The sequence below is a fragment of the Pseudochaenichthys georgianus genome, chromosome 14 (genome assembly GCF_902827115.2).
Source record: "Pseudochaenichthys georgianus chromosome 14, fPseGeo1.2, whole genome shotgun sequence".
Classification (NCBI taxonomy): domain Eukaryota; kingdom Metazoa; phylum Chordata; class Actinopteri; order Perciformes; family Channichthyidae; genus Pseudochaenichthys; species Pseudochaenichthys georgianus.
Genome location: NC_047516.1, coordinates 1,448,831 through 1,467,776, shown reverse-complemented (window position 1 = coordinate 1,467,776; position 18,946 = coordinate 1,448,831). Strand labels below are relative to the sequence as shown.

General features: G+C 40.3%; 1 long non-coding RNA gene across 1 annotated transcript; it reads right to left on the bottom strand.

Moving 5' to 3' along the window:
• Positions 1-5,379: 5,379 nt before the first annotated feature.
• Positions 5,380-6,497, bottom strand: LOC139435152 (uncharacterized). The gene is made up of 3 exons (XR_011644414.1): positions 6,352-6,497; positions 5,760-5,903; positions 5,380-5,598 (listed from the first exon to the last, which is right to left on the bottom strand). It is a non-coding gene; the product is annotated as an uncharacterized lncRNA (long non-coding RNA).
• Between the last annotated feature and the right edge of the window lie 12,449 nt (positions 6,498-18,946).

Below are 18,946 nucleotides of genomic sequence, written 5' to 3'. Positions count from 1 at the left end.
ACACATCAAACATATAGACTAACATGAATGGACCCAGTCCAGCGTAGAACAGATCAGGTCTGGTACCTACCCAGAGGTATCCCAGATACAAGCTAGTGCCTCCCCAGAAGGTCTTAATTCTATGTAATATTCACATTAATCGGGGAATAGAAACACTATATACACACTCCACACCACTTGCAATCACCACGGAATTAAACAGGTAACTGTCTCACCTTTCATTTAGGCCCAGCCAAAAACTTAGTGTGATGCTAGTTAGCTTGCAGCCTTACCCCGTCTTCCAGCTCAATCTAGCTTCAGGGTCCACCCAGTGACGCCAAATGTTAGTGAATTATAGAGCCCTGAAGGCAGGAGAGACTGAAAAGAGTCAAGGGAAGCTTATAAAAGTTAACAGCATTTAATTACACAAAAGATGCGGTGGTGTACAAATGTGTGAGTGGCTCTCCCCATGCCTCCGGTCAGTCCGGGTCAGCCGGAGGAAGAGGTCAATCTTTTGCTTGCTCTTCCTGTTGTCATCTGAGGTCTTCTCCTATTGGCCGACGTCGTCGGGGGGCGGGTCCAATGCAATTCCTGCCTTGTTCTGTCGTTAAATTACATCATTCTGGTGTCTGTGGTTATTTAAACATTCCCTAATAAACGTTATTCAGCGGCAATAGATGAGTGCTAAACCCAGTGTGCTCAATGTACAACACCACATGTCATTTCACCTTCGATTATAGTTTCAAAATGCAGCATTTCGCCACATGCTAATGCTAACCGGAAATGAAGCATTTTCAGAATAAAAGTATTAAGTTAATAGTTAGTGAACTTCAGGTTTTTCAGAATAAAACTGATTTAAATTAAATAGTGTATTTAATTCAAATTACGCCATATAAACATTGATTTTAATTTCTAACAATAAATACACAAACCACAATGAATACTTACAGGTTGTGTATCCGAATCTCCCGCTGGTCCAAACAAAGTAGGAACAGCATCGTCCTCCAATATCAGCGTTGCAAGTCCGAAGCTAAACATTGTTACGTTTTTAAAGCTTTGGTCCGTGAAATGCCGCGCACACACAACAGTACCGGCTGGTAAATCAGCTGGAACAGTGTTAAAAAGGAATGTCAACCACTGACTTCGTCGTGGTTCTGCCTTCGATACTGCAAACATTGTGGATTTCTCCACACAAGACAGGAAACAGACCCTCCGCGACATGACTGGATAGAGAGGACAGGAAGTAAACAAACAATGGAAACTGAGAAATCTCCAACGAGGTCTTTTCTGTGTTAGAGTTTTACTCCCTACAGGGTGTACTTTGAGGGGTTTTGACTTTGCAGACTGTTTACATGCATGGGCACCTTCATAACACACAAGGAGACGGGTAATAACCGGAAAAGCATGCAATGGGCCCTTTAAGTCAATGGTGACTGTACAAACTACACTGCGCATGCTCAGAGTATTTTCCTATTTAATGTGTGTAGCAAAAAAATAATGACCAGAGGGGCATAGAGCTGCCATCCCCACCATACGCCATCTCACATCATTCAGAGCTGATTGGCTGTAAGTACGTGTGCCGCGAAAAGTGTGGTGTGTGAAGAGGAGACGAGAGAGCTGCAGTGACGCGTCCTAAAACCCGGAAGTAAGCTGCGCATGGCTTCCCTCGACAAAAAAGCAATGAGATGTCTCCATAGTATTTTAGAAAATAGCTCCAAATAAGATCTGTGGGAAACAAACCTGTTAGATAAATGCACGTTTTGTTCAGCCGGATAATATCCACATGTCTACCCTACTTTTATAATTTTCGAATCATAAATCTATTGATTAGATTAGATTTATGATAGACTTTTGAAACTACGAGAACATAAGGAGGACTTTTACAAAAAAGTAATAGAGATTTTTGTCCAGAAGGATAGGCAAATGGACTTAATCTTCAAGTCAAGGTAAGACTGCAATTTTATTGAAAATGGGATCTTACTAAGAGAGAACAATTCAATATTTAAATGATCAAATTAAAAAATGTGGGTATCCTTCTGTTGAACTGTCTGTTTAAAATTAATTGAAGCATCAGACAAAAAAAGCTTTTGAAAATAATATTATATTTTGATTTAGGTCAAAATATAATATTTGTAAACCTGAAGAGTCAGTGCCAGTGCCTCGCCAGCCATGAACCTCACTGCAGTGCAGAAGCTTATAGACATCTACGTTGTTTTGTGCCCCACCACTTTTGTACATATAAAAACGCCACTGGATATGAAATCTCCCTTCTACACAATATAATATTTGCAAGTATAGAGTAGTGGCTGATGTGTTAGTCAGAAACAGGTAAACTGTAGTGTACACGTAATACTAATAACTTTAGTGCGAGTAAGTTACGTATTTGCACTATTAGGGACTGTATATCACCGCAGCCTCTGTCGGTCTTCTCACTCGCACTTTCTCGCCACATCTGGCCGAACAGTGAAACCTAGCCAAAGTAGCTAGATAGCATTAAACATATAGCTGCTAGATGGTCACAGAAAAGACTGTAAGCTACATTAAGATAAAATAAATATAATAAAAAAGAAATGAAGAAGAAGAACGGCTTAAAGGAAAAAGGAAAATAATTGTCATCCAGGCAGCTAAACTCAAACAATAGTTAGATGTTCAACATTGGCAAAACATATTTATTTAAGTTTAAAAATATGTATTTAGACGCCTAGCTTGCTCACATTATGACAATATATCTGCTCACTTTGTTAAAAACGTTTTGTTTCTGTAACTTACCCAGAGTTAGACTCTCCTCCGCTGACATCCTCCACCGCAGCCAGAGGTGAAATGGCAGTTGGGACATTTGATGGACAGTTGGACAGTTGAAAAATGATACATTTGAAATAACTCAACCGTGATTGGGCAGGACAGTGCCCAATGACAGTGCCCAATGTTAGCCCAGTGTTAGTCAAAACTAATGTGTTCACTATGTGCATTTTTATACGTTTTTATGTGTGTAAAATAGTTCAGAAATGACACTGAATGTGTTGAATTGCCTTTGACACAGCAGTGTGTTAAAAAAAAATGACACATTAATTCTAGGAGTGTAATACTTTTACAAACACTATGGTAATAATATGCATTCATTATGACCATATTACTAGGAGTGGTCTATAGTGTGTTCAAAAAACAACTACAGAAACACTATATATTATACTATAGTTATAATATTTAAAATAATATAGGAATACTACAAAGATACATAGTATTACTATTGAAATATTATAGGGCTACTATAGCTAGTAAAATGGCACTACAGAAAAGACTATAGTATACGATAGCTAGTTAAAATTACTATAGAACTCTACAAACTTACTATAGGATACTATACCACTCGTATAGTATACTATAGTAATATATAGTTCATTTTCGTAAGGGCATGTCCGCGATTGTGGCCACCCCTTAACAAATAAAGTCAACAACGTAACAAATAAACAAATCTAAGCTTTTTTTTGTTGTAATTTACATGGATACATTTGAATGGTGTGACAATGTCCTATGATTGGATTAAAATGTACATATTCTTCCTGTTATGTCTGCCTGCTTTATTTTACCTTATGCAAAGTGACCTGCTGCTCCATCGAAATCAGTCGCATAGACCCGAAGACACATTTTGATTTGTATACATGTACTGTTGATTCTACTTTCGACTATACATTTGAAATAGTTGATTACTCCAGTACTTTGTTTATTTCATAGCAAGAGGAGAGTTAAATGCTTTCCAATAGAATATTACATTATTGTTATACATTTGTTTCTATCTTACACATTTGATTTAGGCTATATGTTTTATTTCTCTTTTTGTAGTCATGTGTTTGAACATAAATAGTTATTGTGATATCTATATGCATAATATCTAATGCATTTATTGAGTCATTACAAATGCTGAACATGAATAAACGTTTAACAGTTAATAACTGGAGGTATTATCACCTCAGCAACGATGTCTGCATGCTTTTTCACGCCGTCAGAATTTGACATGTGAAATATTGCAGTGGCTTCAAATCCCTGTTTGATATGATACTGTATGTTGTCATGCCACACCTGACAGATGGTGTGCTTGCTATGTATTGATCTGTGTTTGAGCTCTTTCCAAACACTTCCAAACATTCTATATTTCTCTGGAAATAGATATTCACTTTGTAATGCAGCCAGGTCTCCAGCGTGTTCCACCACTTCATTAGACAACAGGTAAACTTCAGGATGTGTTTACGGGACAAAGCCAACTGCTACAGCTCCTGTTTCCAGACCTGCAGCCCCCTGATTGGTGCACCTCTGAAAGCTTATCATTACATTACATGTTACGTGTAAGACGCTTTTATCCAAACCCAGATAGCAAAAAAGGTTTGGCCCAGATTCGGCCCACAAAACACCTTCATCTGGCCCACATACCGCGTGGAATGATGGCACTTAGGCGCTCCGCTCCTGTTTGCCAGATCTGGGCCACAAGCAAGCCATAGCAATGCCACATGTCAACCATAAACGAACCACATAAACCAGAACTGGCCCTAATCTGGGCCACGGTTAGTTTTCATTCTGGCCCAGATCCGGCCCACATTCCATATCCTTATCTGGCCCAAATACAGCATGGAGTGATGGCACTGGGGCGTTCCACTCGTTGGCCAGAACTGGCCCTAATCTGGGCCACGATTAGTTTTCATTCTGGCCCAGATCCGGCCCACATTCCATATCCTTATCTGGCCCACATACCGCGTGGAATGATGGCACTTAGGCGCTCCGCTCCTGTTTGCCAGATCTGCGCCACAAGCAAGCCATAGCAATGACACATGTCAACCATAAACGAACCACATAAACCAGAACTGGCCCTAATCTGGGCCACGGTTAGTTTTCATTCTGGCCCAGATCCGGCCCACATTCCGTATCCTCATCCGGCCCAAATGCTGCATGGAATTATGGCACTTTGACGGTCAGGTGATGTTTACCAGATCTGTGCCACAAGCAGGTCAAAGCATGGCCACATGTCAGCCAAGAATGACCCAAATAAACCAGACCTAGCCCTAAAAAGCCATTAAAACTTTGGTGACTCAATGACTGAATATCAATGACACTGTGTATTCTGCAACAGCAATATTCAACATACAGTAAATAAAAATGTCAAAATGGCCTCCCAAAAGTTGCATCAATAAATTACAACAGATGAACCAAACGTTTTTTTTAATGATTGTATCATCATTTATTAATATTGGTGATGAACTAGCCACTGCATCATTACATTTTCAAAATAACTGGGATACAATCCAACCACGCCAAAATAACAGCATAATAAACAAAACAAAATAGCTGTATAGTAAAGCAACTTTGAAAAAACACGCAATTCTAAGAAAAAAGCTTAGCTCCCCAAATAAACAAACTCTTCTGCAGACTCAGTGACATTTCAGATTTATTTTATTGATTTTCTTGTGAAAACAGAACTAAAACAGAATACTTGTAGAACCATAGGGTTAAACCTAACCCTGCTCAACCAAAATTAACGAACTTTTGCCGACCTTGGCAAGGGAACAACCTGGACATTTTATCGATGGATTTATCGACCTCCTTGACTGGGCCCATGAGAATCTTGAAGGCCTATAAGGAATGCACAAACAAATAAACTCTGTTGACTCAGTAACAGATAACAATCAAACGTACAAAACCGCAAACAAAATACAATTCCTTATGTATATGCTATATTATATATTACAAATTATTATACATATATTGCAAAATAGATATTGTAACTGACTTACAGGTTTCTTGGACAGCTCGTCTTCGTTCCTCTCTCTCTCTTCTACCTCCATCTCGGTCGCCCGCAAGGTGAAGCCATTTTTTTATGTAGGATTCTACCTCTTGGTCTGTTGCTGTCGCTGTGAGCCTGTTGTTTCTGACAGTCCCTAAAAATAGAGAACATTGTAAAGCCTTGGATGGATTGCACAATTTAGGACCAATCTGGGGACCTACGGATCAGCCAAGTGCATGGCGTGCTGTGTCTGACGAATTCAGTGGTGACGGCACTTTGAGAACATTCTGGCCATGGCAGAGGACGCCCTTTGCCTCTACCCAACAGCTTGACGCCTGCTAGTAAAATCGGACTGCAGCTGATCCAGAATTTCTCAATGAGGGAGAAAGAGTAGATGTGCTTCCAGCCTCTTTTCAGAGTTTATTTTTTAACTTTTTATGTGGCAAACCATGTTAAACAAATTATTCTTTTATATGTCTTTTTCTACCAAGAGTAATTTGAATTGGTTGAATCTAGGATCAGTAAGTACTAACTGAGTGTCAAATATGCAAGAAAAGGGGACTGGACTTATTAGACTGATGACAGCGCAATGTAACACTTACCAGTAATGACATCTTTAAGTTGCAGTCTGTGGAATGCTGTTTTCCCATTGATGCCACGCCAGTTGAGCTGTTTGGCAAGGGAGTTGGTAAAACAGTGTTTCATCACTCGCCAAACGCAATCCTTAACTTCCAGTCCTCCAATGACACTCAATGCAGTAATCTGAAAAAGATCATTTAAAAGCTAAGGATCCATGCATTATATAAACACTAGTCACAATAACCTAATTTAAAAAAACAAACATTATTTCCCTTTTCCCATAGCTGGTATTTAGCATCACTGCTGTCCAACATACAACTTAGGTGGCAAGTAAAATATTAACAATAGTTTCAAATTGGGTCCCCCATCCTTTTAAGTTGGTAAGGGCAATTATTACCATTTTGTTTTGAAGGTCTGCCTCTTCCCTCACACGTTTCTCCAGAGCCAGCAGGGAGGTTACATCTTTTAGCGGCAGTATATCTCTGCCAAGGGGATCCGGCCCACCAGCAGGTTCGCCAGGAATTTTCTGCATGGTCATCTGAATGACTTTGAGTTGATCCATCATCATCTCTTGATTCGTAAGAAGTCTATGCAGAAGAGCTAAAAATAAGGACATTCAACATATATAAATTAGGGCTGTCAGTCGATTAAAATATTTAATTGCGATTAATCGCATGATTGTCCATAGTTAATCGCAAATTAATCGCACATTTTTTATCTGTTCTAAATGTACCTTAGGGGAATATTTTTCAAGTTTTTAATACTCTTATCAACATATGAGTGGACAAATATGCTTTATGCTAATGTTTATTATCATTTGAACAATGACAAATATTCTCATGAATATTAAACACAACAACCTCTGAACATTACAAATATTCGCCTCAATTCAACCTGGAACCTCTCATACAATACAAATGGTGTGTGTGTGTGTGTGTGTGTGTGTGTGTGTGTGTGTGTGTGTGTGTGTGTGTGTGTGTGTGTGTGTGTGTGTGTGTGTGTGTGTGTGTGTGTGTGTGTGTGTGTGTGTGTGTGTGTGTGTGTGTGTGTGTGTGTGTGTGTGTGTGTGTGTGTGTGTGTGTGTGTGTGTGTGTGTGTGTGTGTGTGTGTGTGTGTGTGTGTGTGTGTGTGTGTGTGTGTGTGTGTGTGTGTGTGTGTGTGTGTGTGTGTGTGTGTGTGTGTGTGTGTGTGTGTGTGTGTGTGTGTGATCGTTGGATCTATGTGCAACTCAAGGCATATGCTCGAACGTGGCGAAATGTCGCTCCTCTGTTTTCATTTAAACAGCTCCTTCTATCCGTTAGCGCAGCTAGCTAGCACCAGATGCTAACAACAATGCACGTAAGGTCTCTCTCTCGATCGGGCCACACATACACACACCCTCCCGGTCCTCCAGATGGCCAGTTGGTGCCTGCCGGTGAGCGTGGAAGTGTGGTCTGCTGCCGCAAGCGGGCAGCAGGAGCGGGGCTGTCAGCATCAGCTTGTAGATGGTATTTTAAACTCGATGCACTCTGAAACTACGGGGCGGCCGAGAAAAAAAAATACACATGCGTTAATCGCGTTAAAATAATTAGTGGCGTTAATTTGCGTTATTAATTTGCGTTATTAACGCGTTAACTTGACAGCCCTAATATAAATGCATCTTTTATCACACTATTTCTCCTCTACTCATATACAGTATATGTGTGTGTGTGTATATACACATACATATACATTTACAGACAAAACAATAACAAATTGTGAAATCACTTACGAGCAAGACCCCCTTCGCTTTCATCTTGTCGTTGAGTTCCAGGATTTTTCTCAGACCGTCGGGGTTCTGTTCTTCTCAAAGACCCAGACCGCTGGGGTTCTGGGCTTCTCAAAGACCCAGACCGCTGGGGTTCTGGGCTTCTCAAAGACCCAGACCGCTGGGGTTCTGGGCTTCTCAAAGACCCAGACCGCTGGGGTTCTGGGCTTCTCGCAGACCGTTGGGGGCTTGTCATCTGCTTGTGAGGTTTTGTGCTCATAACTACTTTTTTTAATGCATATGACTGTATATCAAAGCCTGGCCCTTTTATGTTTGGGGCTGGTGGCAATGTCCTTTTTTGTTTGACAGTAACGTCATTATCACTGTCACTCTCAAATCGAATGTTCGGTCTTGTGTGTGAGTGTGTTTGGGGGGGGGGGGACACAGGAAATGAAAGCAGAATTAATTTCAAAGATTACAAAGGAAAAACAATACAGCATAAATTATGTGTTAAAGAAATATCAGATAAAATGTATATCTACCATGACTCATTAGTATGTAGGGATAGTTTGGAGGCGAGGACAAACCCACTGCATTTTGTTTTCAGAGCACCATTTTTTTTAAATAGTGTTTTTAACATATTTGTTTAAATACTTAAGTTATGAAAAAAACACTTCTCTATTAAGGTATATTAGTCTTAATTATTGAGAGGTTGTATATTAGATTTGAGAACCTGAAAAAATTCACACATGTTGATTTTTCCATAACATTTACATCTATAACAATAGTAGTAGAATTGCACTTTAATACTTACAGCCTTTTACGCTTTTTTTTTGGGAGGACATCCTCCTCTTCTTCCTCTGCTGTTTGAAGATCAGTGTGGGTTTCCGCTTGAGGGAGTTTTAAACGAGCGGTTTTGTAGTTTGCTGTAAAAACAAGAGAAATATCATTATATTATGATTTTTCAAATCAGTGAATCCTCACAGTAAATATGTTATTTGCATACCAGCTGTATATAGAATTCGGACACTAAATGCATCCCAGATGTGTTCAGGCTGCTCCTCATTTCTTATGGCTTTAATTAAGTCGTCGTGCTTGTAGTGAGCTGGCCACTGACAGGTATCATCTGCAACCCACAGTGCTGGAACTACTTCAACCTCTTGGGTTTCCAGAAAATCAACAATGTGAAACATGGCCTAGAACAGAAAGAGGCACAAAGTTACTAGTTTTAAGAGTATACTATAAACACAGTAACCTTTTGTTTTTTCAAAACGGCAAACGTATTCACATAATAAGAAGTCTTTAAATTAGAAGAAAGCTTTTTTTATGATAATCCTTATGCTATAAAAGGTGAATGATGGCTTAATTGATCATTAATACATGTTCATAATAATATGGGATACGCACCTACAGAGATAAGTGAAGGCAGGCTGGACACTGTCACCGCTGTTATGCACACAAATGATCAATCATTTTCCTCAAGATAAAAAGCTTGGTTAAATTCAGCAGTCCCAATGACTGTTACCACACCAGATATGTTAAGACTGCAATTTAGGATGGGTCTGCATGAAGAAGTGGCAGAACAACAAAACCAACCTCCAAAGGTAACCGGACACACTTCTGCACATTGGTATCTAACTTGAAGCACATCAGATTTGGTGACAGATCTGACACAAAACAAATTCCCAAATATGTGGAGTCAAGGGGATAGTCAAAACACTTTTCAATGTGTCTATATTCTTTGCAGACAATGTATTCCTCACCCTCAAAGACAATTATATTCTGAACCAAGAGTATGTTATTGTTCCTCTTGATACATCTGTCCCTCTCTGATGAACTGATGACAAACTCATCTGTTGCCAGTTCTTTAAACTGGGAGAAATGTCCTGTAAAGCCATGTGGAACAGGTCCATCTGAGTGTAGCCTTTTGAATTTTTTGTGGGTTTTCAAAGTTTTTTCATCTTTTAAACTTGTTGAATCAAGTTCTGAAATTCTGCGTATAACTTGCTGCAGTGGAGAGCTAGGTTTTCTAACCATTCTTTTAATTGTTTTTAAGTAGTTTTCGAAAGGAAACCCTGATATTAAATCTAAGTGGCCATGCACCTTCACATCATCACTGAGATGAGTCAAACCATGTATGTTGTAAACTAAAAACCCCTGACCATAGAGTTCCCCAAAATGCTTAACAAATGATCTAAGTAGCGTGTTTGCAAAGTCATTTAACAGCAAGCAATATGTTGGACTTGCCAAAATGTATATACTCACAGACAACAGCATACAATTCTGATAAACCTCAGTAGACAGCACATCCCTCAAAACGACTGGACCGGTATAAAGTAAGAACTGCCTAAGTTCTGTTGCCTTCCATCGTAACCTCTCAGTAAGGGCCCTTGGCCTTCTAGCAAATTCTGAAGGTATGTAACTTCTGAGAGCAAGCAATTTTTCTGAAATTAAAGAGACTTGCCTGGATGAAATACGGGAATGCAACTTGACGCTTGTGCCCATCCATAAATCAAGCAGGCGACGCACCACACCTAAGCACACTAAATGCATATAGTCGTGTGGAAATCCACTGACCATAGGAACAGATGTTTCACAAAATGGGGAATGTTGTATGTGGTGGTCTTCATCCTCTGCATTTGAAAAAGATACATCAGTTCTTGCTCTAGCATCAACTTCTGGGAATGTCATGCGATGATTAATGTAATTGCCTGACTGTACACATTTATCACAGCCACTGTATCCATTGTGTGACTTAATACCCTTAACAAAGGCCCTCGCAGGAGCATCACAGATTATTGAGGACACAGTCAAGAAGAAGGTCTTACCATTAACAACAAATCCACTGCTCATGGTTTTTAACTCACAGACCAGATCCTTCAGATATTCTGACAATGACTGAGGCTTTGACTTCCCACAGAAAAGAGCAATCAGCACAGGTTTTCTACAATAAAAAAAAATCTTTAGGAAGATCCCCTCTTTCATCCACATGGCTATACTCGTCACTAGTTAATTCACTTTCCCCATTACTCTCTGACTGACAGTTTGGTGGGAGATCCGAGCCTGAAGCGACTGCTCCATGTTCAACACTATAGTTCTCTTCAGCATTATCCGCAACATCATTATCCTCGTCACCAAAAGATTCTAACAACTGGTTGACTCTTTTAACAGCCCTTTTCCTTAAATTGCTGCGAGTGATATTCCACTTTTCCCTCTCCATGAGACAGCAATTACAACAACAATTACTCTTTGAGAATTAGCCAACCTGTATAGGTTGTCAACAGCCAGTTACTCTGAAAAAGAAAGAAGAAACAACATTTAACATTGATACTTCATATAGTTAGCGAAGTGTATCACATGGAAGCAGCTTACCTTAATGGTGACTTGCCACTCTGTATTTTCTGCCCACCTTCAAATATCTGTAACATAGTGTGAATATGACTGTTAAGGTCAAAAACATCATGATACAAACATGACAAAACCAAAATGTGGGACAGGTAATTTTACAATTCCTAGGGGATAATAAAAATCCAATTTATAATACAGAGCAATATATCCTAGGTAACAGGGTTTTTGCTATCATTTAACAACTTCCTACAAATAAAAACATGTGATGCCTTACTCCCTCCCAAAATTGGTATGAATTGTATCTATTATTGTGATCAAGTTCAGTTCTGATTCGTTTTTACAACAAATCAATAAATGGTGCGCCTCAACAAACAAAAAACAACATGACACACATGTTTGATACATTTAAACAAACGGCTAACAGGAGATTAACTACAATATTCCAACGCTTACATTAATTTTGGAATATAACACAGGAATATTGAAAGTTTGAGGTGTGTGGGTTTTACATTCACAGAATTACACATATTTCTGGGGGATAAAAAACGATTCTAGTGTTAAGGGACTCTCGTTAGGCTACCTGTTGGATTTTCAGTTTGTAGCTAACTCTGGAGTTAGCTCCCACTAAGAATATTAGCTTAACTGGAGTTAGCTCCCACTAAGAATATTATCTTTAGCTCCCACTAAGAATATTAGCTTAACTGGAGTTAGCTCCAACTGAGAATATTAGCTTAGTAAGATACCGATTGCCAGCAGAAAGTCATATTTATAATGTCATTTCAAACTTACCGTGACTCCACTGACTTTTGCACAGTTTTCCACCGACAATCCTTCCAACTGACAGTGCGCCTTTTTTTCGCGCTTGTTTCAAGTCAGACATGCTGCATTCAAAAGGCCCCGGAAATGGGATACTCCAACTTGAAATTATGCTAATTCCCACGGATACATAACCACAAGACAGCAAGAAGATACAACTACAACTACAATAAGGTTAAAGACCCATAGTAGTATTGAAAATATTTGATTTGATTTGAACAAAACAATTAAATAAATCTGTATTTCTAACAAAGAACTTGAAGGCTATTCATAGGGTTGTTCTAACTCAAACCTGGGACTTCCTAGTTCCCACGAATGCAGCATAGTTTAAATATGGGATGAAAAAGTTAATGTCAGATAACCTGAAAAACATATTAATAACTGTTTTCTTTAAGAAAGATATTGTTATTCATTATTAATAAAAATGATAGTAGTTATTTAAATGACAATATTTAACCCAAATGTAAGACAAATTAAGAATTTTTTATTTATTTTATTTATTGGTGTTAGAATGTCACCATCAGGATAAAAAAATGGTCACAGTTTGCCTGCAAGTCCCTTCCTCCAGCCACACTCCCATCCCCTGCTCTCTGCTTTACGATCTGTCCCTGTCTCAAGCCCCTGCTCACCTCCCAGGCCATGAACTTTCTCCCTAGACCTGCCATCCTCGAGCCATCTGATGCCCTCAGACTTTTTCACCAGACTTCATCATTCCCCTGCTCACCTTTTCTCACTTCTCTCATCAGCCACTCACTACATGTACTGGTCAAGATCCTTTTTTCTTTGCCATTTCATTCCAGCTGCTATATGTCTTGAGTTTTTGCTTTTGAACTTCTGTCACCCGATCCTGGACCAGAACCTTACCTCCCTATATTGTCTATCTACCCGTTACCCGTTCACCTGCCTGCCTGTTTGCCTACTTGCATCTGCCGTAAGCTAATTTACAATAAAACATTGCACTGCTTCAGTCTGCCTGTCTGACTGCATTTGTATCCCCTGCTGCCCGCACTTCCAACCCACACTTGTGGAGCAATCTAGAAGTTAGATCACACATGGCCTGTTAGCACCCAGTTTGGCTCGTTGATACCATCTTATAGGGCACAGTTTATTGTCCCAAGAAGACATTTGTCTTGCAATCAAGTTTTGCACATACAGCAACTCCAAATTATCTCAACCAAATATACATTCAAAGATCAAGACCATAAAACAGTGAACTTCACAAGTCTGAACCTAATCACTCAGACACTTCACTTACACAATATAAAACATAGTAAGTCAACTGACTATAGCATATGCAAGAGCTACTGTATATTAATAAAAACAATATTGCCATTTAGAAGCACATTAAAGCCCCCCCAAAACAATAATGGTCACACTGACCTGGGGTCAAAGATTGCGAGATTCACATTACATTATCTCTGTGTGTTTGCTTACATACATACATATGTTATAGCACGTACCATGTCAGCCACAGTGGTTTGGGTTTGAATCCGACCCAGGCGCTTTGCTGCATATGTCTCTCTCTCAGTTATTTGATATGTGTTTGAGCAGGGGACAAACATTCAAAGGGAACATCTAGCTAGGTGATACTGTGACACTGAAAGTAAAAAAGAGTTTGAGTATCCGGCCTACGATGAGTGAAATACACGTCACATCTGTCTCCAGAGCGGCTCAGTGAGCTAACCCTGGATTAATGTTTCTCTTTACTTACTAAGAATAAGAAAAGTCTCAGTAAAATAAGTTTGATACTTTTGTAAGTGATCAATTTATATTGTATTCATATTTCACAAATATGCAGAAAGTTCTGGAAAGTGTATAATTTATTGCAAACTTTCTCTTCATAAGAGTTGTTGATTTGATTTGTTTTAACGGGTAAATACACACATGTCAAGAGTTCTCTTTATAGTTGTTCTATAATTTTATAAATGCAACAAACTTTAGTTTTTGTACATATAGTATAAAGTATAGTGTAGTATAAATATGTTTTGCGGCTCCAGACAACATTTATTTGATGGAAGTGAGGGCAGATTGGCTCTTAAAATAGTAAAGGTTGCTGACCCCTACCCTAACCCTATCTCGGATCACACGGCAGTCCAATCCACAATTTATACTATATGTCACAAGTAGGCCTTTTAAGCCTCACATCTAGATTAGCCTGTGCCAAAAGTGTTGCATCCTCGCCAAGTGTGCCGTATATTTACCAAAAGTGGCCCAGATATGTTTTAAGATAACCGGGCCACATTTGCTGCATCAGTTGTGGGCCACTTCAGGCTCATATCAAGATTTGCCGGTACCAATTATGCTGCATCCTTACCACAAGTGGCCCACGTCTGTTTTTGAATATTTGGGCCATATTTTTCATGTCAAATGTGGGCCACTTTAGGCTCAGACTCTGATTAGCCAGTGCTGACTGTGCCTTACATTTGCCAAAAGTGGTCCAAATTTGTTGTTAAGTATTTGGGCCATTTTTGCCATGTCATATGTAGGCCACTTTAGGTTCACATCCGGATTACTGTGCCGCATCTTTGCCTAAACTGGCCCAGATATGTTTTAAGATAACTGGGCCACATTTGCTTCGTCATATATGGGCCACTTTTGGTTTACACCCAGATTAGCCTTTGTCCATTCTGCCACATCTTTGCCAAAGGTGGCCCACAGTTGTTTTGTGATATTTGGGCCATATTCACCATTTCCCATATGGGCCACTTTAGGGTGACATCCAGATTACACATTGCAGGAGCACCGCATCTTTGCCAAAAAAGGCCCACATTTGCTTTGGGATATGTGGGCCATATTTGCTATTTTACAAGTGGGCCACTTTAGGCACACATCCATTTGGTCCGGGCCAGAAGAAGGCCAGCTGTGCCGCATCATTGCCTGAAGTGGGCCACATCCGCTTGCTACCTGGGAAGCGACTTGCATGTTATGTTTGTTTACCTCTTAATGTTTCATTAACCGTACAGTGTACTGTTTTAATGCAGATATTATGTTTTTTTAGTATTACTTCAGTACAGGGAATATATCGCAGTCATTTAGATTGGATTTGTCACATTTTAGTTTAAGGGATTGTTTTCATATTAATGTGTTTAAACCTTACAAACTTAACACATTTGAATATAATTAACATTCTCTGGATGCACTGAAAATGTCAACAAGTTTTTCTGTGGGATTATTTATCAAACACTTTTTATATTAAGGGTTACGGTCTGGTTAAATGTGTCCTGTGTTATTTTTAAATAAACCGCATAAAGAGCCTTCTCAACGTGAGCTCCCTTCTGATTGGACGATCGTCGATACGCTCGTTGATGGCCAATCAGAGAGCAGCTGGTGGATATAAATAGCCGCTGTGGCGAGCAGAGAGCCACAGTTCGTTGGAAACCCGAGAAATCATATATCAGGAAGAGGCAAGACCGGAGCTCACACATAAGTCGAGCCCTGCATGCTGCGTGTCGTCGCTACGGTTCTCTCTCTCTGTGTTCCTGAGAAAGTGTGTGTGAGCTCCAGCTCTACTGATCCATCATCTGTGTGTCTGGATAAACCTCCGAATGGACTCTGTGCTCTTTTTTATGGAGCGTTTACCTCGGACTATAGGAGCTAGCTTAGCATGCTAGCTGGAAACACGTGAGCAACACTAGTCAGATTGAGAGTTTGACAGAGAGAGAAATGGTGTGTTTAACGGAGTCTGCAGGGAAAGGTGATCTAGGAAACATGAGTAAAGTCCAGATGCTGCTGTCGTTGAAGAAGCAGCGAGTCACTGCTGCTAATGAAGAGATATTTGCTCTGTTTGAACAAACAATAGCAGAGCTCGAGGAGGAGCTGTCTCTTTCCAAAGAGGAGAACGAGAGACTCCAGAAACTACTGGACGCTGTTTTACAGCCTCAGCTTCGGAAACACAGAGCAGATGTCCAGCAGCTGGTGGTGGTTAAAGAAGAGCCTCCCCCTGACCAGCAGAAGGGGAGCACCAGCCTGGACCAGGAGGACCCAGAGCCCCCCCCACACATTAAGCAGGAACAGGAGGGGGAGCAGCTTCAGGAGCTGGAGGAGGCTGATATCACCACGTCCACTTTCACTCCTGACCCTGTGAAGAGTGAAGATGATGAAGAGAAACCTCAGTCCTCTCAGCCTCATCAAAGACCAACTGATCACATGGAAACAGAAGCTGATGGAGAGGACTGTGGAGGACCAGAACCAGCCAGGAGCTCAGATCCAGAGAGCAGTTTACAACCAAAGACTGAGGACCACACTGGAGACTCTTCTGAAGACACTGATGACTCTTCTGAACCTGACACTGAAGACAGTGCTGATTGGAAGGAGCCCAGAGAACCGGCCTCAGGCTCAAGCTCACTGAAACATAGACAAGAATCTGTCAGTGATCCCCGACGTAGTGCTGGAGAGAAACCATTCAGCTGCTCAGTCTGTCAGAAAGCTTTGAGAGATAGACAAAAACTAGATCAACACATGAGAGTCCACACAGGAGAGAAACCATTCAAATGCTCAGTCTGTAAGAAAGCTTTTTCACATCGTGGAAATTTAAAGAAACACATGAGAGTCCACACAGGAGAGAGATCACTCAGCTGCTCAGTCTGTAAGAAAGCTTTTTCACAGAGTGGATATTTAAAGACACACATGAGAGTCCACACAGGAGATAAACCATTCAAATGCTCAATTTGTAAGAAAGCTTTTTCACAGAGTGGAAGTTTAAAGACACACATGAGAGTCCACACAGGAGACGGAGCACACAGCTGCTCAGTCTGTAAGAAAGCTTTTTCACATAGTGGAAGTTTAAAGACACACATGAGAGTCCACACAGGAGATAAACCATTCAAATGCTCAGTTTGTAAGAAAGCTTTTTCACGGAGTGGACATTTAAAGACACACATGAGAGTCCACACAGGAGAGAAACCATTCAAATGCTCAGTCTGTAAGAAATCTTTTTCACATAGTGGAAGTTTAAAGAAACACATGAGAGTCCACACAAGAGAGGAAATATACAGCTGCAATGTTTGTGACAAAAGATTTAAATGGCATGGTGTTTTCAAAAGGCACAAGTGTGTTGGTCGTCAGTCCTCACGGCTTAGCTACATTCAAACTGAGGATAACGGAGAGGCAGAGCCTCCAGTCAGCAGCTCAGCTGAACACATGGAAACAGAAGCCGATGGAGAGGACAATGAATAAGTCTTATGACAGTTCACACGTGAGCGAAATCTGTCTGTGGACAATATGTTTCATGTTTTTGTCATTCTGATGTATCCGTTAACCACTGACTGTTGATGAACCACTGCTCATTTAAGGTGGACTGACCTTTACAATGGACCAGCTAGTCTTAGTGTCTTAATGCAAACGTTTTGTAAAATGACGCTAGACCAACAACGTGCTGTTGGGCTGTGTGCTCTCTGCAGGACGGTGTCTGTACTCAAAGGTTGTTTATGGTATGAGAGCTTCACTCTGCTTTTGTTGTCCAAACGACGCCAACAGAGCGATACGTCTTCTTTCCAGCAGATGGCATACATGTTACATCATCCAGTTCAACTGTCATCCACATAGTAATGATTCAAAACAGCAATGTGTGAGACATGGCTAGTAATTGACTCACAATCTCAACAGAATGTGAAGAGGTTACAGTCTTGCGGTTATGTCCAAGATGTTGTTTTTTGTTGTTGTAAGAGATAATAGGGATTGATGCAGACAATAACCAGAAGATAGTCTGGATAGAGCCTTCAAAGAACCAGAAAGTGTTTTGAAGATTATTAGGGATATAGAAATATTACAAATTATTATACTTTGTCAACATCTACAAATGTAAAAGTTCTCATTTATTAATAAATCATATTTGTTATAATTATGTATTTTTCAATTTGTTCATCACCTTAGTATTGAAGCATAGGTGGAGCTATTTTTAATAGCAGTATTGGCTATGCTGCTTGGTAGTTTATTTTTTTGTTGAAATACGAAATAATTCACGAGTTGATTTTATTTTGTATAAACATCTGTAAAATAAAATTGTGCCATTAAAAAAGAAAAGGAAGACCGGATGAAAGGCCCGAGCCAAGGCTAAGACCCGCTCCTCCCGGGCCTGGCTCCAGTTCCCCGTCGGCCGTGACCACCGCCATCTGAGGATGGGTAACTACGCCCACCGTGTCGGTGCCGGAGCCCCGGGCCCTTTCTCATTTCTCTAACTCCCCTCCGCGACTCCTATCCTCGAGACTTAGTCCCGCCCACAGGAGATGCGAACGGAGGAGTCGAGGAGGGGAGCTGAGGAGAGAGGAGGGGAAGCAGAAGGCGGTTAGAGAAATGAGAACTCCTCTCCTCTGAGCGGTCATTTTAAAGAGACGTCCATTAATGATGACAGAAGGCACAGCAGCCCTCTGTCTGATGGACAGATGTGTTCATGATGACTTATATATTTACTTTGATTCATTCACAGTGCGGTATAATAAGACAATAACAGGCTACAGATGTGGACACACACATACACACACACACACATATATATTTATATAAATATATACCATTTCAGAATCAAACAGAGCACTCTCATAATAACGTAACACTATCAGAGACTGGATATATCCCCCCCCCCCTCTCTGGTCGCTACAATGAGGGAAATAAATTACGGGCCAAAAGTTTTATTTACAAGTATTAAAAGTAAGCAGAGGACACCAAACCAACTGATACCTGTCTGTCCGCTGCATCTAAGCACACACTGTACCACACACACCTACACCACA